Source organism: Pseudophryne corroboree, chromosome 4, assembly GCF_028390025.1.
Source record: "Pseudophryne corroboree isolate aPseCor3 chromosome 4, aPseCor3.hap2, whole genome shotgun sequence".
Taxonomy (NCBI): Eukaryota; Metazoa; Chordata; class Amphibia; order Anura; family Myobatrachidae; genus Pseudophryne; species Pseudophryne corroboree.
This window is the reverse complement of record NC_086447.1, coordinates 677,331,549-677,358,756: the sequence shown is the minus strand read 5'-3', so window position 1 is coordinate 677,358,756 and position 27,208 is coordinate 677,331,549. Positions and strand designations below refer to the sequence as shown.

At 45.0% G+C, this 27,208-nt stretch overlaps 1 protein-coding gene across 3 annotated transcripts in view; it reads right to left on the bottom strand.

Annotated features, from left to right (window-relative positions):
* Positions 1–26,806, bottom strand: part of RGS17 (regulator of G protein signaling 17) — a 155,797-nt gene extending 128,991 nt beyond the window's left edge. For all 3 annotated transcript variants that reach the window (XM_063917843.1, XM_063917844.1, XM_063917845.1), the window contains exon 1: positions 26,617–26,806. The gene's annotated coding sequence lies outside the window, so the exon portion shown is untranslated. The remainder of the gene's footprint in view (positions 1–26,616) is intronic.
* Positions 26,807–27,208: the final 402 nt, after the last annotated feature.

Here is a 27,208-nt window from a genome sequence, read left to right as displayed (position 1 = left end):
AGCTCCTGACCATGGATAGTAACAAAGTCTTTATAGTTGACCACATTAAAGTTAACCTTCCTTACTTAGTTGCTAATTCACTGCAGATGGCCAACATAGCAGAGTGTACAAATAGAGGTAACAATGTATCTCCTCGGTGTCCTATGAATCACTGTGTGGGCTTTAGAAATAAATAGCATTGAGTTCGTTGTCTCCAGATTAATTAGTTCAGAATTAAAATATATCTGAAATATCCTTCAATAGATCTAGGCTGTCAATGTTCTTTTTTATTCCGTACTTTTAATATATTCAGACTTACTCGACTGTATAGGACTTTTCCTCTCCAGTGTGTATATAAACATATACCACTAGGATCTCCATTACTGTAATGATAACTAATAGATTGGAGCAACAGTCTGTCCTTGTTTTTGTTATCTCTTGAGCTTCTGCTTATTTAAATACAGTGGAAGCAATTCACAGTACATATACTCCATGTTATCTTAATAATAATTTTCTGCAGCTATTATAACACACGGTGTGGTCTGTCCCGGTATCTGCATATAAAGTTACCCTAGACTATTGAGTAGTCTTAAAGCAGGGAGGCAGATTAATTATTTTCTCCCTCTCTAATGGCTCTCTGCTATATACTATAGCCCAGTGTCCTTTCTGCCTATGGTGCAAGGTGCAGTAAATAAATTATGTCACTTACACCTCCTCATAGCGGCTGCTGTAGATGAGTACTCCCCCGACTCTTCCCCGATGCTTTCTGATAGGCATCTGGACCTCTCTGTATCTGGAGTAGGCGGGGCATCTGCCTGATGCCACTCTTGCTTCTAAGACAGAGATCCTCCCTAGGCGTCTGACTGGCTCCCTTCGGTTACTATGGAGCCGCGTCTTCTCCTGTCACTGCTTCAGCTCCCCGCTTACAGTGACTCAGCTGTCACTTCTCCGCTGCCCTCTCTGTGGTGCCGTAAATACAGACGCCCGTCGCCTTCCTTATCGCCTCCCGTTATCTGCTAGCGGCGATTTTGCCTACTCCTCCACCGCCCCCCTTCGGGAACAGGTAAGCCTGGTGCTGATGTAGCTACCTGGCATCCAGTAACGCCGCCGTATGTTTACATCATACAGCTCTTGGCAGCGCTCTGAATGACCAAGTGCACACACGGACCAGGGGAACAGCAGTCTGACTACCCCCCGGCGGAGAGCCCTATTTATTCTCTCCAGACATTCAGCTCGTGCCGCCCGTTTGCCGCCAGAGCCACGCGCTATGCCCTGCCACCGCCAATCAGTGCATATCTCTTCCCCAGGCTCGCGGTCAGCCTTGCACCTTCCTCGCGAACGTATTCTTCCCGCCCTGCAGGTTGTTACTCCCACGGAGCGCGGACAATGATTAGGGACCCCTCTGCCACTATCACTTCCCTGCAGGCTATTACCAGCTCACTACGTCTCTCTTATCTATCATGACACACCACAGCTGCTAAGTCAATACAATCATAATGGCTGGCTTCTATTTGTCCTATGCCACTATAATACTAGCTGTAATATTAAACGTATACTATTTTTATTATATTATTTAATAAATTGATTATATTTATTTATTCATTTGTCCCGTCTAAATCTATTCATGTACACATTTACATACACAGAAGTGAATACATGTATATATACACATCTCTCGAACACCAATATAAAGCATACTTATATATACATATATACACATTAGGCATATAATTTTCAAGGTCAACATGCATATGTGAACCACTACCTCTATACTTTATTTCCTAAACAGCAACCACAATCCCTGTTACAAGAGTAACATTTATCTCCACTCAGACCACAGATGCCGCACTGTATAATTACAATAAAATAAGTAAATAAGCAGTATGCCTGTCAGCCCTAGTCAGGGTCAGGGACAAAAATAAATAATCCATGTTGTGCATGAGTGAGGTTCGGCTGGATTTATTGATTCTCAATGTTTGGCTCCGAGTGGGTATAAAAGACTATTTTTATTACATAGTGCAGTCAGAAGTAACTGTCAATCACGTTCAATCCTTCCAGGCTTAGAGTCCCTTCCAGGTTGAAGCACTATGTGTATGCCAATCGCGTGTGTGCATTAGTCAGTAACCCGTCACCAACAGCGTTAGGCTGCCAGCAATACAACACAGGATGCAGTGGAGGAACACACAGTGCTGTATATCACTGGAAAGTAAATTCATGTTAAATACTGGCTGCATATTAGTATGGGATGCGGTTATGTGACCGGCTGTCGGGAGACCGCTGGTCACAATGTCAATGACGGGATCCCGAACCCTGCATATCCCGCCGGTCGGCATGCCAACCAACAGGGACCATTCCCACCCATAGAGTGAGAATAGGAACTGTGGCGAGCGCAGCGATCCACCGAGCCCGCTGTGCGGCGAACACAGTGAGGGGCTTCGTTGCACTCGTCACCCCCGCCAGCCTCCTAACAGTCGGGATCCTGGTGTCAGCATGACACAAACCCAACCTATTAGTATAACCAGTGGTGCAAGTATAAAAAAATGGGCGTGGTCAAATGCCACATGGGGTGTGGCCAATGCAAATGGGGGCGTGATACACATATGGGGGGGGCCAGATACACATATGACCCCAATAGTGCCAGATACACGTTGCCCCACAATGCCAGATATACATTGCCCCACTGTGCCAGGTACACAAATGCCCCCACTGTGCCAGATACACAAATGCCCCCACTGTGCCAGATATAAAATGCCCTCCCCATGCCAGATATACAATGCCCCACAGTGCCAGATATACAATGCCCCAAAGTGCCAGATAAACAATGCCCCCCTGTGCCAGATACACAATGCCCCCCCTGTGCCAGATATACAATGCCCCCCTGTGCCAAATATACAATGACCCCACAGTGCCAGATATACATTGCCCCCCTGTGCCAAATATACAATGCCCCCCTGTGCCAAATATACAATGACCCCACAGTGCCAGATATACAATGCCCCCCTGTGCCAGATATACAATGCCCCCACAGTGCCAGATATACAATGCCCCCCTGTGCCAGATATACATTGCCCCACAGTGCCAGATATACAATGCCCCCACTGTGCCAGATATACAATGCCCCACTGTGCCAGATGTACAATGCCCCACTGTGCCAGATATACATTGCCCCACTGTGCACTCACTGCCCCCCCCCTCCCTTACCGCTGGCTCTGTTTCTTCTATGTGAGGGGAGGAGAGTGCAGCACAGCGCCTCTCCTGCCCCTCAATTCTCTTTGATGCCCAGTGCCTTATTCAGATTGACCCCACCACCGATGGCGAGAGAGACCGGGCATCAAAGAGAATTGATGGGCAGGAGAGGCGCTGCCCTGTGCTCTCCTCCCCTCACACAGAACGAAGCCAGCGGGATGCAGTATGGTGGACGGCCCGGCGGTACGGAATTTATTACCGGTATGCCGTACCACCCCGTACCGCCATACTTGCAGCTATGAGTATAACTGAAGGATGTAGACTAAATATTCTGCTGAGAATTAGTCTCATTGCTAAAGGCAGCCCATAACATAGCAGAACCTATATACTATGAGACTTCTCATGCCTATCCTGGGTGTACAGTACAGCACTTTTGGCATCTAACAACATCAGTCACTATTTTCTGCAGTACACACAGGGGTGAATTTAGCGGTCAGGCTGCTCCTAGGCCAGGGTCGGTTCTACACCTTGTGGCGCCCAGTGCGAAAGTTTACAATGGCGCCCCCCCCTCCCCTGTGGCAAAGCAGTTAGTGCGTGGAGAAGGTGCGCGGCAAAAAATAAGGGCGTGGCTTCATAGGGGAGGGGCATGGCCACAGTTATGAACCAGTAGTTGTGCTCCCAGTAGATTTGCCCCCTGTAGCTATGCCCTCAGTAGATTTGCCCCAGTAGTTGTGCCCCCTATAGCTATGCCCCCAGTAGATTTGCCCCAGTAGTTGTGCCCCCTATTGCTGTGCCCCCAGTAGTTGTGCCCCCTGTTGCTGTGCTCCCAGTAGTTGTGCCCCCTGTCGCTGTGCCCCCAGTAGTTGTGCCCCTTAGTAGCCTATACAAACACACACAAAAAAAAACAATACTTACCACTGCCCCGCTCCTGCTTCCCGACCGCTGCTGCTGCTCTGTCTGGCCGCCCGCGGCTCCTCTCTATGGGAGAGACATCATGACATCTCTCCCATAGCAGCGCCGCACAGACACTAGAGGTCAATAATAACCTCTAGCGTCTGACAGGTGCACCGGCTGCAGCGGACGCCCACACAGCCCACGCGTTTGCTGCAGCTGGGGAGCAGGGAGCGGGGTGCGGGCAGGCGGCGGTGCTTGCGCGGTGACTGCGGCCGCGCCCCCAGGCCGCAGCGCCCCGGGCGCAGGCACTGCTTGCCCGCACCAGGAACCGCTCCTGTCCTAGGCACAGCAGTAATGGCTGCCCCCCCATTATTTTAATATCATCAATAATAAAACAAGCAATAAGCTGTAACCTTTTGTTTTATATTTTATCATATATGCATAGTTACTACTTAGTAGTGTCCACACTCCACTCTAGATGGGACATGGTACGGTACAGTAGAATTATTTTGTCGTTCTTTTTTATTTGGGCTTAAAGTAATAAAACAAGTATCCCAGTGCTGACCCCCAGGAAGTGCCTTTAGGCATGTGCTTCATACTAAAGCACTAAAGCTGATACAGCAAAAATAATTAGCCAAAATGATCAAAATAAAATGTATTTTATGTCTTTTTGAAATTGTAAGAAAGAAAATTAAAAGTAAACTTTTTTTTTTACTAATCATCACAAAGAAATACATTGTGCATCTTGCCTCTTTATTAATCCATCTTTCTAAAGTAGCAAAATTATGTTTTTCATGTTTTTTTATAATAATTTCTGAACTCGAAAATGAAATAAGATTATTTCTTGCTAGTTTTTGCCATTTTAAATAAATTGCATATAACAGGCCTGATTCTGAGTCACACACAGGGGTCATTCAGATCTGATCGTAGATGTGCTAAATTTAGCACATCTACGATCAGTTACTCAGACATGTGGGGGACGCCCAGCACAGGGCTAGCCTGCCCCGCATGTCTGTCCCTACTCCCCCACCCACCCCGCGCACCCGCTATGTAGCTCCCTGCCAGCGCAGCCTAGCTGCACTGGCAGATGGCTACCTGCCACATCCAAGGTCACAGTAGCTGCATGTGATGTCACAGCGCCGCCGCGTCCCGCCGCTGGGGCCCAGCCCTGCAACAGTCTGGACACGCCTGCGTTGTCTGGTCCACGCCCCACCTACGGCGTTCTAATGCAGTTTACACACCCCCTCCTGCCCCGCAATCAATCAGGCAGAGGCGATCGCAGCCCTGAGATGCTTCAGGGCTTCAGACTGCGATCGCTGCTGCTGCAGCAATCCAGTCAGAATGACCACCACAATTCACACGTAATACAACTGTGCATGTGCAACCTTTTTTGAAAACTACTGCAGCTCAGGCATTACACTAAGTATATCACAAAAGTGCTGTTGCAATTGATTCAGTCAATATCAGAAAGGTGGCTGAAAAGTGATGGGCATTACTGGTTGGTGACTGGGAGATGGCTAGTAGTCACTAACGTGGTGAGGTGAGACAGGTGAGGGAGAGCAATTCCTGTCATACTCCAGTATATGTCAGTGTTTTGACTATATAAAATATATGAAAAATACAAAGATTGTATTAGAATATCTTCCAGTCACTTTTATAGTCAAAACTCTTGAGTAAAAAGTCTATGGCAGGAGAGGTAGTACCTCCCCTGCCTATCATTTCCTCACATCTCTTATCAAAACTCACCAAATCTCCAGCAGTATAAACTGCTGCACCTGTGTATAATGCCCACATGAACCCTTAGGCTAATATATTGTGTGTAAACCTAGCTCTGGTACTAGCCAGTGCCTCCTCAGACATTTACCTCACCACACGTCCCTGCTAGTAGTGCACACAAAATTGGACCATTTAATAGGATTATTATGGGAGTGTTCGTGGGCATCTCACTGCAAGCGGCTGTATTCCCAGATGCACAGTCATAGGCATAGGAGGTCATAGTCAGATGGAGTAACTGCACCTGTCATCGGGCTGATACAAGTTTTGATGGTGCAACCCATGGTTGCATCTATGGACACAGAAATTTATACTGCAGTGTGCACGGATGCTAAAAGTTGTCGTCTCAATCCATGCACATTTGGCCAAATGGGGAAGGAGTTTGGGGAAGAAGTTTGTGACACTATTTGCATAAAGTCACAGACAGGCGACTGCTAATAGTTGTGGCTGAATACAGAGACGTTCATATGCTTCTGAATCAGGCCCAGGTGTCAAAATAATATGTTAGACTAATCAGGAAAACCATTTTGAAAAGTAGAAAACATATTAAATGAGGGAACCTCTGTTTTTATTTGACTTTGATTTGAGTTCAGCCTTCTGGGCATCACAGTACCCTAACGCCACCTCTACAAAAATAAATATTTTCTGTATGTTAATGTATGATTTCTGTTGTTCACCAGAGAATAAATACTAAAGGGGCACATGAAACAGGGGAATTGAGGCTGCCTGGAAGCCTATAGGTGACAACATGGAGGATACTCTGAACTGTCAGTAAATCATTTCACTCACCTTACCTGAACTGCAGATTTTTTTTTGTTCTGTAGTGTAATGGAGGCCCCTCCCCCTCTATGATATCATTATGTATTGGGGCAATAACATCTGTAAATTGACATACCGTATATACTCGAGTATAAGCCGACTTTTTCAGCACTTTTTTTGTGCTGAAAAAGCCACCTCGGCTTATACTCAAGTCAGCTTTAAGAGGGACACGGAGAGCACAGCGCGTGGCTCTCCTGTGTCCCTCCTACATCTCCGGCGGCAGCGGCGTCTGTGTGGTAAAGGAAGTGCACGAACCGGCACTTCCTTTAACACACGCCGCTGCCGCCGGAGACGCAGGACGGACACAGAAGAGCCGCGCGCTGCGCTCTCCGTGTCCCTCCTTCAGAAGACAGCGCGGGAGCGACAGAGGGTAAGTATCTAGCACTGTGGGGCATATCTGGCACACCTGGCACTGTGGGGCATATCTGGCACACCTGGCACTGTGGGGCACACCTGGCACTGTGGGGCACATCTGGCACTGTGGGGCATATCTGGCACTGTGGGGCATATCTGGCATATCTGGCACTGTGTGGCATATCTGGCACTGTGGGGCATATCTGGCACTGTGGGGCACTGTGTGGCATATCTGGCACTGTGTGGCATATCTGGCACTGTGTGGCATATCTGGCACATCTGGCACTGTGGGGCATATCTGGCATATCTGGCACTGTGGGGCATATCTGGCACTGTGGGGCATATCTGGCACTGTGGGGCATATCTGGCATATCTGGCACTGTGTGGCATATCTGGCACTGTGGGGCATATCTGGCACTGTGGGGCACTGTGTGGCATATCTGGCACTGTGTGGCATATCTGGCACTGTGTGGCATATCTGGCACATCTGGCACTGTGGGGCATATCTGGCATATCTGGCACTGTGGGGCATATCTGGCACTATGAGTTCTGTGTACGGGTAGAGCTGCATTTCCCACCCTAGGCTTATACTCGAGTCAATAAGTTTTCCCAGGTTTTTGTGGTAAAATTAGGTGCCTCGGCTTATATTCGGGTCGACTTATACTCGAGTATATACGGTAATTTCCCCACTCTCTGATGGTAATTACCAGTTTACTAGTTTCTGACAGCTATACAGTTTAGGATGAGTGGGGCAGTATTTTTTTAACATCATCTTTTAGCACTCAAGTGGTTAATCATGAGTTAGGACTACAAATTGGCAGTAGAATAACTCAGCATTAAAATAAAATGTGACATTTTTTACATCTGTATGCACAATATAGAAGAGAAGGTGAGATACTGTGGAATTATTTTAATTTAAAATATAGAAAGCTGCATTTATAAACTTTGTTTAATATAAAGGGTGCACCTACATATATGCAATGGATTAAGGTGGTTATTCAGGTTTGTTAGCAAACCAAAAATGTTTGCAATTGGGCAAAACCATGCTGCACTGCAGGTGGGGCAGATGTAACATGTGCAGAGAGATTAAGATTTGGGTGGGTTATATTGTTTATGTGCATGCTAAATACTGTCTGCTTAATTTTTACACTGCAATTTAGATTTCAGTTTGAACACACCCCTCCCAAACCTAATCTCTCTGCACATGTTACATCTGGCCCACCTGCAGTGCAAAGCGGTTTTGCCCAATTGCTAACATTTTTTGAAACAAACCTGAATAAGGCCTAAGAACCAGAGTGGAGGCCATCGCTTGTAGGACCATTCAATTCCGCTCAAAGCATCAACAGTGCTTGAGAAGCTTGTGACATGCATGTACTGTATGTACTTTTGATGTGCATTGGTGCACTGATGCATTTAGTGGAACTACATTGCACTGAACAGAGACCAGTTCCATAAAACAAAGCTCCATGGTATGAAGCATGCCCAATATAAAAATTAGCATGTGACAGACATCTCCAACAGTAGAGTAGAAAAGGTCCTAACACTTAGAGAGATTTACACACAAGGGAAGCAGCTGGCTTCCCGATGGATGGGATACCGGCAGTCAATATACCGACGCCGGTGTTCCAAGGGAGGATGCGATGCCAGCATCACATTACCGATAGCCGGCAATCCGAATATCCTCACAGCAGGACGCGATGGTGTTCTGCCGGGTGTGGTATAGCACATAGACAGTTAAAAGATAGACCGTCATTAGGTAGACACCATATGGTCGACAATCAAAAGATAGACAGGGTCAAAAGTGTAACAGGGTCAAAAGTCAGACAGGTTCTTAAGTCAGACACACACACAAAAATTTGTGTATTTTTAAACATTTTTTACCTAATTTTGGTGAAATTCGGCCCCTCGTGGGTTCATTGCACTCGCCCCGTTTCGGGCTCGGTGTCTCGCTTCGCTCGCCACAACTTTACTAAAAGGTAATAGTTTGTGACATGGATAGTAAATGAGGCAAAAGTTGTAAAAAACACAGAAAAAAAAAATGTTTTTGTGTCTAACTTATGTCTGACTTTTGACCCTGTCGCATTTTTGACTGTCTGACTTTAGACCCTGTCTGACTTTTGACCCTGTCTATCTTTTGGCTGTCAACCATATGGTGTCTACCTAATGACTGTCTATCTTTTAACTATCTATCTATAGATTGGAACCCGTCCTGCCATGCTTAGGTTTAGGCAGGATAAGGGAGGTTAGTGTTAGGGATCAGGGACGGGAAGGTTGGGGACCGGGGAGGGAGGGGTAGGCTTAGGCACTGAGAGAGGGAGGTTAGGATTAGGCATCAAGCAGGGAGGGTTCAGTTTAGGCAGCGGGGAACGGAGGGTTAGAGTTACACACCTAGCGGTGAGGGTTAGGGTTAAGCACCTCCTGCGAGGGTTAGGGTTAGGCACCCCCAAGGGAGGGTTAGGGTTTGGGTAGGGAAAAGGTGAGGGTTAGGGGCCTCAATGGGGTGCTGTTGGGATTCTGATGGATGGGATGCCGCTGTTGGTATACTGACCATCGGCATCCTGTACATCAGCAAATCATATTGATACCACATACAATACAGCACACTTTCTGACACGGTATGCCTCCCCTCTGGTAGATCCCTGTAGGGGAGATTTAAGTGGAATGCAATTTCCCTGACTGCAGCCCTGGCTCCTGCTGTTCAGTATGTCATGGCCTAACATAGCAGTAGTAGGCTTTAATCATTTGGTGCATTGCAAATCACACCATCAAAACCCCAGACCACACGCTTCATTGATCTACTATCCTGGGAGCCTAGGAGAACTTGCTGAATTTAAAGAGAATATGAAAGCATTCAGTAAAGTTACAAGAATAAGAAATATGGCACTGTGCATCTGTCCATTGGCGCAGACAAATAGTACATATTAAAAACAACATTCAGCACATAGAACAAAATTAAACTGATGCTATAATATAAAGACAATGTCATAAGAGAAAACCTTCATGGACCAGTATAAAACAAGGGACTACTCGTCCTGAAAATTATGTAAATATATAATAAACCCCAGTATATTAAAAGTTAAGGATTACCACTTTATAATACAAACAACAAGCAAAGTCTATTATATAAAACACAACAAAGAATAATTTGTTCTTTATAGTCTTCTATGCAGTTTATTTTTAAAATCACACACATGATACATACAAGTGTCCCAATTTGGGCGGCACACTCTTTATTTGAGGGCTCTTTCAAAAGGATTGCCAACCTTAAATGTAAGAGTTATGACATAACATTTATATAGAATACAATATTACACTGTGTTGAAAATTAAGACAGAAAAATACATTTGTGCAAAGAACTCTGTACTGTTGCAGTTAAATGATGCAATTACATATGATGCCGGTACAGTATTCAGTTTTTACTGGGCCTGTTGAAGATTAGTATACCCGATAATTTAGCATGTTTTGCATGAAATCACTGTATGCTTGCCTAGATGCAGATTTGTGTGATTCTGGCCCTCATTCCAGCATGTGCTTGTAGAGACGGGCCAGGGCAGGGAAAGGGGCACTCTAATGCCCCATACACACTAGACGAGAAAGTAAAAGATATTGCTCAGAAGGGTCACTCTGAGCAGTATCGGACTGGGGTATGAAGGGCCCATCGGGGGGATGCAGTGATAGGGGCTCATACTTAGGGGTGTGGCCAGCCTAAAATGGGGTGTGGCCAGCCTCCACAGAGGCTTGAAATACACAATAGTTTAGTGCAGTGTAATGCAACATATCTACCATGTATAATACAAGTGCACAGTCTGGAACCTGATCTCTAGAGGAAGGAGTGGGCCCTCAGGCAGTGGGGCCTACCGGTGGTTTCCCTGGTACCCCTGTGGGCCAGTCCAACCCTGACTCTGAGCAATATCTTTTACTATCTTGTCTATTGTGTACACTCAATATCGTTAACGATGCATGCTCCTGAAGCTGTTTCTGATAAATTAGAGGTGTACTTATTAGCGCTTGATAGTGAATGCGCATTTTGGAAACAACATTGGAGAGGTTAGGAGAGGGACATTCTGCATGTGACAAAAGTGCACACACAGAAATGTAGTATGGCTTTGTGGTCCAGGAGTGTGGCCTTATTCTGGAGGTAAGTCTGTGTGTCCCACATGCATGTCTGATGGTGGCCCATGTGTGGGATGGCAGTGCAGTGCCTGAAACATGGGACTGTCCCACAGACTCAGGATGGTTGGGAGGTCTGCCAGTAAGCATGCCATAATTTATATGTAGCTGTCTCCTTTATTAAATGAAATATTTACATAATTCCCCCAATAAACTGTTCTCTTCAATTTCTTTCAACTCTTCAAGGTAAAAACTTCTTTTACTTGCAGTGAGACATTTCCTAATTTAATTTCATGAAAAAAAAACCCCCAACCAAATGGAACGCCATTTATCTGAACAGTGCTATCAAGTGTTACTAAGTGGGGTGATCATGGCATGCAGTTTAACATTCAGTAAAATGACCATACTTTTTGAGCTGACAGTACCAACACAAGCATCCAAGTGCCTCCCCCAAACAAGTGCTGCCCTAGGCACTTGCCTCACGTGCCTAATGGGAAATTCACCACTGATCCTTTGGAAGATTTTCTATATCTGATATTTCATTTATACTAAATTGATAATATTATTGGAAATACACATGCAGTACTGTTTCTGTACAACCTAATTATCCTTACCTGTTGAACTGAAACCCTACTCACATTTTCTTTGGTGGGATTTGAACCTATATAATTTTGGGTGAATCGCTTTGCTGCATTAGTCCAACTGGCTAATGCAGCACATATTATTCAACAAATTATCTATGGAACTATCTATGAAACATCAATTTCTATGGGCTTAAATAGATACTAATTGCTACAGAGTTATAAGTATATTATGTTTTGAGTTTCTTTTATATTTTATGTTTATTTTGAATGACTGTTTAAAAATATATACTTTTTACACTATTTTCATTTGTGTAATAATTTCTTTAATGTGCTCTTTGTAAAGGTTTGATATACCTCTGAAGTTTCTGTTGAAAAGATAATAGACTCAGCTCTCAGACTACTGTCCCGTTAGATTTATTATAATAGAACTAGTGTTTTTTTATTTTATTTCTTTTCTTGCAGCAATGTTTCATATTATCAGCATAACAGTTACCATTACTACTGCAGAGAAGCTGCAAAAATAACGTACACTTAGGGGTTGTTTCCAAGCAAAAAAGAAAAAGAAAAAAGAAGAAGCACATTTCTACCTTGGCACTGCAGGTGGGACAGATTTAAAGGACCTGATTCACAGCTGCACTTAATTCAATCTGTGCTTGGATCTCACGACTCTTAGAAACAGTGCAACAGCAGTTACTCTATGTGCGATTTTGAGTTGTGCAAATCTTACTCATGTCTCCATTTGTGGCTGACTGGGTGTAAGTGGGCGGCAATTGGGCAGAAACTGATTTCAGACAGATCTCTTGAACCAATGATAGACTGATGCAAATGTGTGCTGACAGTGATGAAGGCTACATTCACAAGTAGATGGATGTAGGCATTGCTGTTGCATGGATGTAGCAGGCTCTGAATACAGGGAAATAGTTGGATTTATTTCTGAGACTGGATAGCAGATGCTCTTGGATACATTTCTGAATTATGCGGAGAGATTTAGAGTTGGGAGGGGTGTGCCCTAGTTGAACTATAAAGTAATAGTAGCATAGGCACCAGGAATACCGTTAAATGTGCCTTCACTTTGAGCACGAAAGATGCTCAAAATCACAGTACATATAATAAATAAATCAGCAGCCTTCCCCTTCCCACTGTAGGAAACATGCTTTATCTTTTTCAAATGAGCATTCAGTACACTGTAATCCTGCTATTAGATCAAAGACACAGCAGTTTTACTACATTTGCATAATTGGATGTGTTTTAGATGCATTCAGCTAAACAGATGAGGCTTGGGGCCATCAACATCATCATCAGTTGTCAACTTGCACCATGGTTTCACTAACTGCAAGGCATGTCCCTCCAAACAGGTGTTTTTTCTTGTTGACTTTCACAGGTGCATTTTGCATTGACATGCCTTTACTGAACTTTTGCTATGTGCCCCCTTCAACCCCTGTCTTGCTCCCTTGCTATGGGGAGTTGTTTGTGCAATTTGTCTGTATAAAAGACATATCTTTCAAAAACTTAAGAATAAGCACAAAAAAAGAGCATTAAAGAAAGACGCAACTTGAGTTTACATTATGTTTAACTCTGACTGAGGTCCAAAATGTGGCTACTTACCAGCTAATATACAATTTTAATCTTATATTTACATGTCAACACCTAGCTTCACAAACAGTTTCTCATTGAAATTCAAGACTGTTAAAGACCTGATCTCTAGGATCTTCGAAGTGGTGGAGAACATAAGTATTCCAGGGGAACAAAAGGTTAGTGATGTTCTATGAAGAAGGGTAGGCACCTCTAAAAGCGCTCTCCCACTTCTTGACCTCACTTAAATAAAACATTTAGCACGTTTCCCATTAAATTACTTAGTGCACATTTTTGCCACTACAGTATCTGACATATCCACGCACAGCTCTAGAGAAACACATTTGCTACTATGGTCCTTAATACTACAAGGGAAAGACTGACAAATTGATTGAATGTGTTATTTTTGTGGCCAGGAGACACTTCCAGCTGCTCTATATAAGATTTTAGGTTTTAGCAAAAAAAAAAAAAAAGGTTACAGTGTAGTAATAACGCTTATCAGTGCATGTACATGAATGTATCTAATGAAAGGGTGACAAAAAGGACTTAAATATTAATAACCAATCAGACTGCAAGCTTTAATTTATCTTGATTGCACTGGGCTGATCTGGAATTGTGTGACTAGCTGATGTCAGTTACAGCACATTTATGTTACTTGATATAATGATGATGATAATTATTATTATTATTATTATTATTATTAATATTATTATTTACTAGATGGGTGATCTAAATGAGACAATGGGGTAAATTTACTAAGATGGGAGTTCTATTTAAGATGGGATGTTGCCCATAGCAACCAATCAGATTCCAGGTATTATCTTCTAGAAGGTGCTAGATAAATGAGAAGTAGAATCTGATTGGTTGCTAGGGGCAACATCCCATCTTAAATAGAACTCCCATCTTAGTAAATTTACCCCAGTGTATCTATTATAAAACAGAAATATAGTACAAATAAGATCAATGAACAGAAGGGGTTGCGATTGAAATTCTGGCGGCTGGGATGCCAACGGTCAGAATACCGACTGCGGCATCCCGATGATCAGAATCCCGACAGGGAAGGTAAGTATACTTACCTTCCTCCAATGCCCCCCCTACTCCTAACCCTCCCTTCTAGCAGCCTAAACCTAACCCTCCCTGGTGGTGCCTAAACTAACCCTCCCCTCCCCACAGTCGAAACCTAACCCTCCTTCCCTGCAGTCTCACCCTAACCCTCCCCGGCAATGAATAAACCTAACCCCGCACTCCCTGCAGCCTAAACCTAACCCCTTCGGGCCCACAGCCTAACCCTCCCCCCGCAGCCTAAACCTAAACTCCCCCCCCCATGGCTTACCTGTCAGACGATCATGCGGATGCTCATTCGTGATCCTGGTGGCCGGGACTCCAGCGCCGGGTTGGTGACCCTATTCAGGACGCTGGCATTCCGAGTAGTTTTGGGATTCCGGCATTAGTATCCTGACTGCTGGGATCCCAACAACCGGGGTCCTGACCAGATCCCGTACACAAGAGCTTGCAATTGAAAAGGAAAACGAGATTTATGGTAAGAACTTACCGTTGTTAAATCTCTTTCTGCGAGGTACACTGGGCTCCACAAGGATTAACATCGGGGTGTAGAGTAGGATCTTGATCCGAGGCACCAACAGGCTAAAAGCTTTGACTGTTCCCAAGATGCACAGTGCCGCTTCCTCTATAACCCCGCCTCCGTGCACAGGAGCTCAGTTTCGTTAACCAGCCCAATGCAGTAGCAGGTACTAGAGATGACAATCGCTCGTAGCCAATTACACCACACACTCACCACAGGAGAGGGTGTCAGCGGCTATGCCACACCAACCCAAAGAAGCTAAGTGTGTCAGGGTGGGCGCCTTGTGGAGCCCAGTGTACCTCGCAGAAAGAGATTTAACAACGGTAAATTCTTACCATAAATCTCGTCTTCTGCAGCGGGGTACACTGGGCTCCACAAGGATTAACATTGGGGATGTCCTAAAGCAGTTTCTTATGGGAGGGGACGCACTGTAGTGGGCACAAGAACCCGGCGTCCAAAGGAAGCATCCTGCAATGGCGGAAGTATAGAAGGCATAGAACCTAATAAACGTGTTCCCCGAGGACCACGTAGCCGCCTTGCACAATTGTTCAAGGGTCGCACCACGGTGGGCCACCCAAGAAGACCCAACCGACCGAGTAGAATGGGCTTTAATGGTAGCAGGAGCTGGACGACCAGCCTGTACATAAGCATGTGCAATCAGCATTCTAATCCATCTGTCCAGGGTCTGCTTGGAAGCAGGCCAGCCACGTTTGTGAAACCCAAACAGTGCAAAAAAAAAAATCAGATTTCCTAATGGAGGAGGTACTCTTCACATAGATATGGAGAGCCCGTACCACATCCAAAGACCGCTCTTTGGAAGACATTTCAGGAGAATTAAAGGCCGGAACCACAATCTCCTGGTTAAGGTGGATGGTCCTGCGTATTAGCGAGTGGTATGGGTAATTACGGTAGTGTCTGTAATCGCATGGAAAAGCCATAAAAACACATTACATATTTAATCCATATAGTGCACAATGTACACATAGTCTACCTGCACCACACCAGCGAGTTACACTTGCTTAAAGGGTATAAGAACAAAGGGATTCACCTTTACAGGATAGGAGGGGACAGAATTAGGTTAAGAGGTGGTGTTTGGTATCCAGCTGTAGGGTATTTTAAGAGCAATATTCCGGTGTTGGTTTGCAGAAGATCGCACGCTCCTGCGAATAGTTATACGAAGGAGCAGAATATAAATATTAACTGTATTTACTGTTCTCTTGATATGCGGCGGGAACCCAGAGGAGAACATCTGCAAGTGCACCTGGACCAGACATCACCCACCTATTCAAACTGACCTATGACCTCTCCTGTACTGTAAACGACCATCCCAGTGTCCAATGGACGAGATTACAGTTTCCATTGTGTTAGGTCGTGGACAAATGTATAAAAAGCCAGCTGCAGGCCAGGTCACACACACAATCTCTGAAGATCATCTACCTTGATGATTGAGGACCGAACCGGGAAGCTCAGGCGAACAAACGTATGTACCATTGACTGTAACCTTTTTCTCTAATTGTATTGTATTATGCTTGTAACCCCCTGCTAGTAAAGATAACCGTTGGTGGGTTGGACCCCAACATAGGTTTGAAATACAATTGGTGTCGTGTCCCATTTCCTGCTAAAGGTTTAAGGTATATTTCTATCACACGTGTAACTGCATTGTGGTCTCAGCGTGTGTCTGTGTGTGTGTATGCACTGCGTGTACTTTATACGTCCATCTCGGTGTGAGTACGCAAAGTGTGTATGGGGTACGAGCCTTTGTACGCTGTGTAAAAAGTACGTAGGGTAAGGATTAAATACAGTGGCCGCAGTGGCTCGATTTTAAAGTGTATTAACAGTGTTTTAAAGCATTGCTTTTAGTCCTGTAAGTAAATCAGCATTTACAGCACCCAAGTCCGAGACCCTTCTAGCTGAAGCAATAGCCAGCAAAAATAGCACCTTAAGGGAAAGCCACTTAAGGTCAGCAGAGATAAGAGGCTCAAATGAAGACTCTTGCAAGGCCTCCAAAACCACCGACAGATCCCAAGGGGCAACAGGTGGCACATAAGGAGGCTGAATCCGCAACACGCCCTGAGTTAATGTATGAACATCAGGTATGGTAGCAATCTTTCTCTGAAACCAATCCGACAAGGCAGAAATATGAACCTTGAGGGAGGCCAGACAAAGGCCAAAGTCCAGGCCCTGTTGCAGGAAGGCCAACAGTTTGGCCATGCTAAACTTGAAAACGTCATGATTGTGAGACGCACACCAAGTAAAGTAAGCATTCCAGACCCTATGATAAATCTGAGCAGAAGCCGGTTTATGGGCCTTCAACATAGTTTGAACGACTGCCTCAGAAAAACCCTTGGCCCTTAGGACGGAAGCTTCAAGAGCCATGCCGTCAAAGCCAGACAGGCCAAGTCCTGGTAAACACAAAGGCCCTGAATGAGGAGGTCTGGTCGTTGTGGAAGTAGAAGGGGACGATCTAGCGAGAGGCCCTGTAGATCGGAGCACCAGTGCTGTCTGGGCCATGCTGGAGCGATCAGAAGTAGGTTTCCTCCTTCTTGTTTGAACTTCCGTATTACTCTGGGCAGGAGTGACACCGAGGGAAACACATATGGCAGCCGAAAAGTTCCATGGGATTGACAGAGCATCCACAAACGCTGCTTGAGGATCCCTTGTCCTTGCTCCAAAGACCGGAACCTTGTGATTGTGTCGAGATGCCATCAGGTCCACATCTGGAAGGCCCCACTTGTCTACGAGAAATTGAAACACCTCTGGATGGAGGCTCCATTCTCCGGCGTGTACGTCCTGACGACTGAGAAAGCCCACTTCCCAGTTTAGGACCCCCGGAATGAACACTGCGGATATGGCTGGCAGATGGCATTCTGCCCACTGAAGAATCCGAGATACTTCCCTCATTGCCATGCGGCTCGAGTGCCGCCTTGATGATTGATGTACACCACCGTGGTGGCGTTGTCTGATTGTACTTGAACAGGTCTGTTCTGTATTAGATGCTGGGCCATTGTCAACGCATTGAACACTGCCCTCAGTTCCAGAATATTTATCAGGAGTAGAGACTCCTCCTTGGTCCACCGACCCTGAAGAGAGTGTTGTTCCAACACCGCGCCCCAACCTCTCAGACTGGCATCCGTTGTCAGCAGGACCCGGTTGGGTATCCAGAAGGGACGGCCCCTGCTCAATCGTTAGTCCTGAAGCCACCAGCTCAGTGACAGGCAGACCTCCGGAGACAAGGAGATCATGTGAGATCTGATCCGGTGAGGCAGGCCGTCCCCCTTGGTCAGAATTAACTTCTGCAGAGGGCGAGAATGGAATTGAGCATACTCCACCATGTCGAAAGCCGACACCATGAGACCAAGCACTTGCATTGCCGAATGTATCGACACTTGTGGACGAGATAGGAAGCATTGAATCCTGTCCTGTAGCTTCAGGACTTTCTCCTGAGACAAGAACAACCATTGGTTGTGAGTGTCCAATAACGCTCCCAGGTGTATCATGCTCCGAGCAGGAACCAGGGAGGATTTCTTCCAGTTGATCAGCCACCCGTGAGCTTTCATGCACTGGACCGTCAGATCAAAATGACACAGGAGAAGTTCTGGGGAATTTGCCAGGATCAACAAATCGTTCAAGTACGGTAGTATCCTGACCCCTTGACGGCGGAGTGTAGCCGTCATGACCGCCATTACTTTGGTGGAAACTCGGGGAGCCATTGTCAAACCAAAGGGTAATGTCCGAAATTGGTAATGAAGATTGCCCACCACAAACCTGAGGTACTGCTGATGAGACACTGCAATAGGAATATGCAGGTATGCTTCCTGTATGTCCAGGGAGACCATATAGTCCCCAGGCTCCAAGGCCAGAACAATAGAGCGCAGAGTTTCCATACGAAACTTGGAGACGCGCACATACTTGTTCAAGGACTTCAGATTGAGAATGGGCCGTGAGGACTTGTTCGGTTTTCGGGACTAGAAACAGCGGTGAATAGAACCCCTTGCCCCTCTGAGCCAGAGGCACCTGTACTACCGCTCCCGTGGACAGGAGGGAATGTATCACCGAATGCAGAGTGTTTGCCTTTGTCGGGTCCAGAGGAACATCTGTCAGGCAAAATCGATGAGGGGGACGATTCTTGAAGGATACGGTGTAACCTCGAGTGACGACTTCCCTTACCCAGGTATCGGAAGTGGTCTTCAACCACTCCTGGGCAAAACCTAGAAGTCGGCCCCCCACCCTGGGATCCCCCAGAGGGAGGCCCACCCCGTCATGCGGCAGGCTTGTCAGTTTTGAAAGCAGGCTGACGGGTAGCCAAGGCTTGTTTCGGTCTGGGCTTGGCAGGTCTGGAAGCACGAGCTTGCTTTGGGTACGCCTGAACTTTTGCTTTACCTGGAGGACGAAAGGGCCGAGGGAAAGTACTTTTAGCCTTCTGAGTGGAAGGAGCCGTACTAGGTAGGCAAGCTGTTTTGGCAGTAGCCAGATCAGCCACAATCTTATTGAGGTCTTCTCCAAAGAGAATGTCTCCCTTGAAAGAAGCACCCCCAGGGTTTTCTTGGAATCCATATCCACCGACCAGGATCTCAACCAAAGGATACGTCTGGCCAAGACGTACGTAGTAGCAGCCTTGGCCGCCAGCACCCCGGCATCGGATGCCGCCTCCTTAAGGTGTAGAGAAGCCGTGGTAATATACGAGAGACATTGTCGAGCATGCTCAGATGCATTAGAAGGTAACTCCGCCTCTAGCTCCTGAGCCCACGCCTCAACAGCTTCAGCAGCCCAAGTTGCTGCAATGGTTGGCCTATGCACAGCCCCCGTTAGGGTGTAAATCACTTTCAAACAACCCTCCACACGTCTATCCATCGGTTCCTTCAGAGAGGTGACAATAGTTACTGGCAGAGCAGAGGAAACTACCATGCGCACCACATGGGAATCTACGGGCGAAGGAGTTTCCCAATTTTACATAGCTCCGCGGAGAGAGGATAGCGAGCCAACAGTCTCTTATTCGGTGTGAATTTCATCCTCAGATTTTCCCAGGACTCCTGACGTATGTCAGCCAGGTTTTCAGAATGAGGTAAAACTTGTTTAACCACCTTCTTGCTTTTAAATCTGTCCAGCTTTATAGAGACAACCTCAGGCTCAGAGACCTGAAGAATGAGCCTGATAGCCTCAATCAAATCAGGGACATCCACCACTGACTTCCCTTCCCCATCAGAAGCATCTGAGTCAGTGTCTGTGGGATCAGTATATGCACCATCCTCCTCAGAGGATGTATCCGGGATAGCAGTGGATTGTGAGGAGGTAATGGCCCATTTAGAAGACGTTTTAGTCTTAAATGGGCGAGAGTGAGATTTAAATTTAGTCAGTGACCGGTTCGATTGCTGTAACTGAGTGGAGATTTGATCTGCCCATGGCGGATTAATTGCAGGGACCATAAACTGCTGCATTGGCACAGGTGGTCCCACAGGGGGCGCCAATTTAGTTACAAGCGTGTTTAAAAGCGTGGAAAAGGTAGCCCAAGGTGGGTAATTTGTTGCCCCTGGTGCTACGGACCCACTGGGGGGTAAGGAACCCCCTGAACCTGAACTCTCTGCTGCCAAATTTTCCTCCAAAATGTATGCGGCATCACCACCACGTAATGTGGGAGAAGCCCCAGCTTCGTTGCCTCGTGTAGCTAACATAGCAAGAAGCACAATATTGGGCAACCTGGTACAATTCTTAGCAGCGATATACCTAGCAAGTACTCCCAGTGAAGTGTGACTTTTCTGTCAGCACAAACCGGGGATCCAAGAGATATATGGTGACTATAAATCACAAAGAAAAATACACAGCAAGTATATCTTGTGAAAAACCTATATTATATAGAAAACACTTAGCCCCCTCAGGTTATGGAATATAGGAGTAGCACGCTGAGTGAAATACCCGATATGGCAGCCACGCAGCAGCTACATGCACATACACATATATAGTCACAAACGTGCCATGCAGAAATTATACACCATAAAACAGCACTGGACTAGCAATACAAAGTAATACTCAGTTAAGCTATAAATGTTAATAATAGATATAACAAAGCACAGTAGATGCTGAATGTATATCACAGGGTGTTTGTACCACACAGCCCTGAATGTATACACTCTTTCTTAACTAACACTGTCCCAGTGACAGGTAGAATACTTAAGTGTCCTGTAAAATGCACAGCGCTGGAGATCAGGTGGCTTTACAGAGGAGGATTTGCCCCAGAAGTCCCAGGAACAGCTCAGCTCCGTTATGATGGCGGCTGACAGGGAGTGAGGGAAAGATATGCAGCTCCAGGGCGGGAACATTCACTGAAATGGTGCCCCGGGGCTGGGGGAGGGGCTACAGGTTAGGCCTTATCCCCTTGCTGGCTTCCCCACCGGGTGCTGCGGGCTATGTAAAATTGGAGTTTTAATGAGAGGAAAACCCCCCAGTGTTCAGTTCATGAGAGGGAGGAAACGTTATCTCAGGTTTCTTTTCCTTATACATACAGACCCTTTTATCAGGAACAGCAGGGTCCTCAGTGATATGTAATACATCTTTAACCACCACAATCATGTACTGAATGCTCTTTGCCAATTTTGGATCTAATCTGGAATCACTATAGTCGACACTGGAATCAGTGTCCGTGTCGGTACCAGTGTCTGCAAACTGGGTAAAAGTACGTTTTTGTGACCCCGAGGGGTCCTGGACTTGTAATAACACATCCTCCACAGATTTCTTCCATGCCTGGGTCTGAGACTCAGACTTATCTAATCTCTTACTAATAAGAGCCACATTAACATTCAAAGCATTCAAAACATTTAACCAATCAGGAGTCGGTGGTGCCGACAGGGTCACTCCCACAGCCGTTTGTGTCCCTAATACAGCTTCCTCCTGGGAAGAGCACTCAGCCTCAGACATGTCGACACACGTGTACCAAACACCCACAGACACACCGGGCATATAGGGGACAGACCCATAGTAAAGTCTGTCAGAGAGACACAGAGGGGATTTGCCAGCTCACAACCCAGTGCCAAATTAACGGGTCTGAAAACACTAAAAAATGCCCCAGACCTGTAGCGCTTTAAATATCAAATATATTGCACCAAATTATACTGTTCCCCCCCACCTCCACCCCCCAATTTGCACCCTGATACTTGTCAGCAGTGTGAGGAAGGACCAGCGTCTCTGCAGCCCAGTGGAGAGGAAATGGCGCCGAGCTGAGAGTGAGCTGTGAGGAAGAAGCTCCACCCCCTTAATGGCGCGCTTCAGTCCCACTTATTTTAATAAATAATTATACTGGCGGGGGTTAGGACAGTGCCTTGGTACTAATGTCCCCTCTTGCCAGTGAAAATTGAGGATTTTTGCTGCCCAGGGCGCCCCCCCCGGCGCCCTGCACCCTGCAGTGCTATGTGTGTGGAGCATGGCGCGCAGCGTTCCGTTCGGTGTGCGGTACCTCAGAATGCCATCACTGAAGAAGTCTTCTTTTCTTCTGCTACTCACCTGTCTTCTGACTTCTGGCTCTGTAAGGGGGTGACGGCAGGCTGCGGGAGTGAGCATCTAGGCGTACCCAGCGATCAGCACCCTCGGGAGCTTATGGTGTCCTGTCAGCCAGAAGCAGAGCCATTGAACTCACTAGAAGTTGGTCATACTTCTCTCCCCTAAGTCCCACAAAGCAGGGAGACTGTTGCCAGCAGCCTCCCTGAAAATAAAAAACCTAACATAAGTCTTTCAGAGAAACTCAGTAGAGCTCCCCTGTAGTGCGTCCAGTCTCACTGGGCACAATTCTAAAACTGGAGTCTGGAGGAGGGGCATAGATGGAGGAGCCAGTTCACACCCTTTGAAAGTCTTAAAGTGCCCATGTCTCCTGCGGATCCCGTCTATACCCCATGGTTCTAATGGTGACCCCATCATCCTCTAGGACGTATGAAAAAATATGCTTGGAGACCAAGATGTGAAGAATGTGGAAACATTCAGCTTGTCAATATTAAGCTCCACTGGTGCAGGGTCTGATGTGACTGGTCAAATATTCTCTGTAAAGTACTGTAAAGAGCTGTGGAATATGTATGCCCTGTATAAATGGGATGTACTGTAGTTATGTGACCAGCAGTCAGGAGACCGCCGATCACAATACCGCCACCTACATCCAGCCCCTCACAATCCCGATGGTCGGCATGCCAACTAGCAGGGACAATTCCCACTCGTGGGTGTTCACGACACCCATAGAGTGAGAATAGAACCGGTGGCCACGCACAGTGAGTGCAGCGAACCTGCAAGGCCTGCCGGGCATCTCAATGCCGGGATCCTGGCGTCGGTATGGTGAGACCACCGGTCACGCTATACCAACCCATATAAATAACTGCTAAATAAATATACAGTTATCCTGACATAATAAACCCCAGTTTAACAGTAGTGCACTGAGACATTGTACTCAAACTCAATCTCAGGCTCCTTTTATCTTATGGGGATATTCCTCAAAGCAGCAGTGCTTCCTGAACATGTGATTTGTGTCTCTACTCTAATGTTTTTGATGTTTTACTTAGATTTTACTGTTTACTTAGATTTTTGATGTTTTACTTTAGATTACTCTAAGCCAGTAGCTATCAGACTTTCTTGAATCACAGCACCCTAGAGTATCAGCATTTTTTTTCACAGCACCTCTAGTATAACAGTTTTTTATTAATAAATTCTTTGTTTTTTTTCAAATGCAGTAAATTGTGACTACCTGTCATCCTTAGGGTCAGTTAGGTGGTTATGTACAGTAATGCTTCTGAGTGTCCACATGTTTTGTGATTGCCAGCCAGTAGCACTGGTTTTGTCTATCACTTTAACCATAAATGATTTGATCTGGTCCTGGTCTACTAACCCAAGGTAAGAGCCTTGCAGCACCCCAGTGTGCCCAGGCACACAGTTTAAGAGCCACTGCTCTAAGCATAGAACAACAGGCTACATGAACTCTTCCCAGAGTTGCCTGAACCAGGACCTGTTGCAAAAAACGAACAGAAATGGTAAATCTTTTTTTTTTTATTCCATAGCATGTACACACTCTATAAATATTATTTTTCTGCATCTCTCTACCATATATAGATTTTTTAACCAATATCAAAAGAACTACAGGAATGGGATTTAGCACTTAGAAATTCAATTAGTTATGCTTGAAATTAAAAGTCTGATGATGAAATATAAATTTTGGTGTTTTTTAGGTCATCTATTTTGATCATTGGAAAAGCAGAGACATGATTTTTGGGAGACATGTACTAAGTCCTGAAGAGTGATAAAGTGAAGGGAGATAAATAACCTTCCAATCATCTCCTAAATGTCATCTTACAGGCTGTGTTTGAAAAATGACAGTTAGGAGCTGATTGGTTGGTACTTTATCACTCTTCACTTTCTCATACTACAGAGCTTAGTACATCTGCCCCAGTGTTTTTCACTTTTGACAGCCAAAGTTTGTTTTGTGGCTATGAAATGTTGAAAGATAGTAAATTGATATGATTTATTCTGGGGCTATTACACCTTTTTATCAATGCTGGCAAGTTTTGCGCTGGTACAAACATCTTATACATAAAGGAGTGATATCTGTAGTATTATACCCCCTCCTTTAAATTAAGGAATGCATATTTTTCAGAAATTGTTATAATATTTATATCTGTATGTTTTATTATGAGTTAAATTGGCATATGTTAATATGATAATATGTTCACTGACAATAACAGAATATGTTTAATAGCAATATTAACACGAAAAGCTTCAGTATTAAATATTTGTTCTACCCAAATAACACATTTGGCCTCAGCGTTGTTATACAGGGCCTCGTTTAGAAGTAGGAATAAATCAATTTAGAACGTGTCATTTTGCACCTTGGCAAAACCAAGTTAAATTGAAGGGGACATATTTCTGGAAAGATTATTTGTGAGTGTTAGAAGAGCATAAATCTGACAGTTTACTGCTGTCTCCATTATTGCTCAAGAACACAACAGTATATGTAAAATTGTAACCCACAGATCTCCCATTTAGTTATTTACACCTGAGGTACTGGAAACATAAGTGACTTCCACATACAGTACTCACTGTACAATATTTATTTGGTATACTAATATGGATTAATTATATGTACAAAATAGCAAAACAAAAACCCACACAAAACACACAAAATACAATACTTAATGTATAATTTGAATTTTGTTTCACATGGCTCTTGTACATTAAAATAGAAATTAGGTATTTGGGCAATAATCAGCACTAATAGAAATACATCTAAATTGAATCGTATTTGTCCACTGTCTTTCATCTGCAACGACACCTCACCAACAACCCAACAGTTAATTCAATGTATCAAATACATGCGATGTAAACCATACTGTAGATCTTCAGCTCATTCCATAAGTGAGAATGCTGCATAATACAGTGTAATTAGTAAACATCTATCAATATTTACACAATGTATGCACAATGTGCAACGATCATACAAGGATTTGCCAACACAGGCGAGTAATTCCAGTGGGTGTTCTTTTACTTTAATTGCTGGCTTTAAAGCAATGCATTACTGAAGACATAAATACTATGCATCTCCCTCCCCCAGCTCCCCGTAATACACTAGGAAACCGACAATGACCTTAATTCACCGGTGTGGTGCATATACAGATTATTGATTAACTCACAATAAAATATTAGGTTGTCACAGGAAGGTGATGGAAATAAGAACTACACTAACATACAGTGCCATCTATCTATCTATCTATCTATCTATCTATCTATCTATCTATCTATCTATCTATTTATCTATCTATCTATCTATCTATCTATCTATTGATCTATCTATTTATTATTATTTATTATCAGTTATTTATATAGCGCACACATATTCTGCAGCGCTTTACAGAGAATATTTGCAGATTCACATCTATCAATCGTAGCATTTCTACAAATATTTAGATATTTACAGCTACATATAGCTGTGTGTGTATATATATATATATATATAGATAGATAGATAGATAGATAGATAGATAGAAAGATAGAGATAGATAGATAGCTAGATAGATAGATAGATAGATAGATAGATAGATAGATAGATAGAATGCATAACTTATGCTTTTTTCCCAGACATTTCTTCCGAGTACCCCACCTCCCTTCTATGCTTGTCTTCCCCTCTCCTCCTCCTCTTCATCCACCTCCACCGCCTCCAGTTCTCACGTTTTGATAATGTTTCCTGATGATGGGGATTCTTAACCCCTTCTCCCTCTTACCTCCCTCCCCTATCTGTTGCAACTGCTGCTAGTGTGTACTCTCCATCCGTCCGTAGCTGCTGCTGCTGCTGCTACTACCGCTAGTCAGTGTGATGCTGGGGAAGCAAATTCAGCTACTGCTCTACCAGACAAATGCACAATCCTGATGTCAGAGGGAACACAAATACATAACACAGAGCAATGCATAAAAATGTAAGTGCCACAGTTACCATACATACAGTAACAGACCTGACAGAATTACAGAGCAATACGCAGGCATCGCTAAAAGGAAATAAAGCGTTACTATAACATCGTTACTATGTTAGCACTGCAGTGATGCCTCACATAAGAATTAGATCCTGCCATTGACTGCCTTTTAATCATTTCTGTATCCTTGACCTTTCCATTACTTATACACTTGGTCATCTGGCCTTCATTCACGCCTTTTTGGTGCATAGAGGATATTTTTCTTTTTGAAGAAGTGCTCGTAAAGGTGGAAGAGAATTATTAAGGAGGAGGAGGGAAGGGGGGTCAGCTCTGCTCTTACCCACTGGCTTTGTAGGGGGGCTGCTGCAGCTGCTGCCTGGTAAGGAGCTGTCCGGGAGATGCTCTTCTGCGCACTAGCCGAGATGCATTTTTGCCATCCGCCCAACTTCAGCACCCAGCCGGCAGGAACAGAGGGAGAGAGGGAAGGAGAGAAGCATAGATGATAGAGGGAGTGATAGTGTGAGAGAGAAACCAAGGGAGGGGGGGACGGAGCACTGAGGATGTTCTGCGCATGTGCAGCCCAGCAGCAGGGGAGCAGCAGAACATCCTTTGCTAGAAGGTTACAACCATTTCCCCACATCCTCTCCCATTCAAAGCCCTTCTGCAATGCTGCTGCAGGTCTATTCCTAGGCCCCCTGGAGTTAGGGAACCAAATGTGCCAAGGCTTCCTCGCTATAGTCTAATCATCCTCCATCATTCACTTCAAATTCTGTATTACTTGTTGTTTGCCTTATCCCTAGTTTTTGTGATGAAGCAACAGAGAAACGAATCAATCCCGTTTAGTTCCGTGTAAATGTATCATATTATTTAAATAAGATACTGTGTTGTTTTCTGTAAAGAATAATGATCTTGTAAGTGCTGTGTTAATAAAA